Raw genomic sequence first — 2,500 nt, 5'->3', positions numbered from 1 at the left:
CCACGTCAGGCTTGCGGATGCCCTCAGGTGTTCGGAGGTGGGGCTCCACAGAGACATTGAAGCCCCTCTGCGCGAGTCCACGGGCGACATAACGCACTACAGCGTCATGGCGCTTGACCCGGGACCCGTGCGTCCTAAAGCAAGCCTGAAGTACGTGGTTGGCGGTCTCCACGGCCTGGCACCCCGCGCGGCATCTGGTGTCCGCCTCCCGCCCGCGACTGCGCCGTGCCTTCGTAGGGAAGGCGTTGATGCGGGCGCGGAGGGCGTCGATGTATTCACGCCCAGATAGCAGGCGACTGGTGTCGGCGACCCACTGATGTTGGCCACTGACGGCGGCAGAAGATGACAGTGCCGCACCGTCAATGGCGATGTGTAGGCGCGCCGCCCACATTTCCCCAACCTGCGTTGACGATTTGAGGAGGTGGCCCTCCCACATTAGGTGGCGCTCCAGCACCTCGATCTCACGCTGTACCTCATCCATGCCTACACCGTCGCAGGCTGGCCCTATCTTCTTCAGCGCCAGGAGACGGGACCGACGGAGGGTCGGACCCATCCATCGGCAAGATGGAATGCCGAGGCCCCCCTGGGCAACAGGAGCGTGGAAGTATCCCAGGGGGGTGTCCGCCGGAAGGCGGAACCATCTCCTGACGGCGGCCCGGATGGTAACGTCGGCCGACTTCAATGCACCCACCCGGGTGCGGCTGAGGGCCAGCCCGTGGTACAGGCCAGGGAGAAGTACGTTGGTGAGAGCGTGGAGGCGCTGTTGCGGCTTCAGCGGAGCTCGGGAGATGACGTCAAGCTGCTCCACCAGGTGGCTACGTGGATTGAAGACACAGCGACCCGCCGTGGAAAATTGCAGCCCCAGGTACCGGAAGGTTTCACCCACACGCAGGGCAGGCATGGTGGTATTGCCTGCTGTGAAGGTGACATTGCTGTCCACCTTCACCTTCTTCTCGCGCCCTGACGCGACTAAGGCGAGGGTGAAACACTTCCGGGCGTTGATCTGCAGCCCCAGGTGGGCGAGGGCTGCGGTAGCTGCGTCGATGAGGGACTGCAAGCCCCTCGGGGTCGCTGCAAACAGCAAGACGTCATCTGCAAAGGCCGCAGCGTTGACTCTGCGTTACGAGAGTCATAGTTACTCCCGCCGTTTACCCGCGCTTGCTTGAATTTCTTCACGTTGACATTCAGAGCACTGGGCAGAAATCACATTGCGTCAACACCCGCTAGGGCCATCGCAATGCTTTGTTTTAATTAGACAGTCGGATTCCCCCAGTCCGTGCCAGTTCTGAGTTGATCGTTGAATGGCGGCCGAAGAGAATCCGCGCACCCGCGCGCCCCCGGAGGAGCACGCTAAGGCGGACGCGGCCTCGCAGCAAGGAAGATCCGTGGGAGGCCAAGGCACGGGACCGAGCTCGGATCCTGCACGCAGGTTGAAGCACCGGGGCGCGAACGCCGCGCAGGCGCGCGCATCCTGCACCGCCGGCCAGCACGAGGCCAACCAACGGCGAGAGCAGACCACGCCCGCGCTAAACGCCCGCACTTACCGGCACCCCTACGGCACTCACCTCGCCCAGGCCCGGCACGTTAGCGCTGACCCACTTCCCGACCAAGCCCGACACGCCCCGATCCTCAGAGCCAATCCTTATCCCGAAGTTACGGATCCAATTTGCCGACTTCCCTTACCTACATTATTCTATCGACTAGAGGCTCTTCACCTTGGAGACCTGCTGCGGATATGGGTACGAACCGGCGCGACACCTCCACGTGGCCCTCTCCCGGATTTTCAAGGTCCGAGGGGAAGATCGGGACACCGCCGCAACTGCGGTGCTCTTCGCGTTCCAAACCCTATCTCCCTGCTAGAGGATTCCAGGGAACTCGAACGCTCATGCAGAAAAGAAAACTCTTCCCCGATCTCCCGACGGCGTCTCCGGGTCCTTTTGGGTTACCCCGACGAGCATCTCTAAAAGAGGGGCCCGACTTGTATCGGTTCCGCTGCCGGGTTCCGGAATAGGAACCGGATTCCCTTTCGCCCAACGGGGGCCAGCACAAAGTGCATCATGCTATGACGGCCCCCATCAACATCGGATTTCTCCTAGGGCTTAGGATCGACTGACTCGTGTGCAACGGCTGTTCACACGAAACCCTTCTCCGCGTCAGCCCTCCAGGGCCTCGCTGGAGTATTTGCTACTACCACCAAGATCTGCACCGACGGCGGCTCCAGGCAGGCTCACGCCCAGACCCTTCTGCGCCCACCGCCGCGACCCTCCTACTCGTCAGGGCTTCGCGGCCGGCCGCAAGGACCGGCCATGACTGCCAGACTGACGGCCGAGTATAGGCACGACGCTTCAGCGCCATCCATTTTCAGGGCTAGTTGCTTCGGCAGGTGAGTTGTTACACACTCCTTAGCGGATTCCGACTTCCATGGCCACCGTCCTGCTGTCTTAAGCAACCAACGCCTTTCATGGTTTCCCATGAGCGTCGATTCGGGCGCCTTAACTCG

The 2,500-nt window shown here is 62.0% G+C and overlaps 1 pseudogene; it reads right to left on the bottom strand.

Moving 5' to 3' along the window:
• Positions 1-2,500, bottom strand: part of LOC124584331 — a 5,971-nt pseudogene that overhangs the window by 1,968 nt on the left and 1,503 nt on the right.

The sequence above is a fragment of the Schistocerca americana genome, unplaced genomic scaffold (assembly GCF_021461395.2).
Source record: "Schistocerca americana isolate TAMUIC-IGC-003095 unplaced genomic scaffold, iqSchAmer2.1 HiC_scaffold_47, whole genome shotgun sequence".
In the NCBI taxonomy this organism is placed as follows: domain Eukaryota; kingdom Metazoa; phylum Arthropoda; class Insecta; order Orthoptera; family Acrididae; genus Schistocerca; species Schistocerca americana.
The sequence above is the reverse complement of the archived record's forward strand: the minus strand, read 5'-3'. Positions and strand labels throughout refer to the sequence as shown.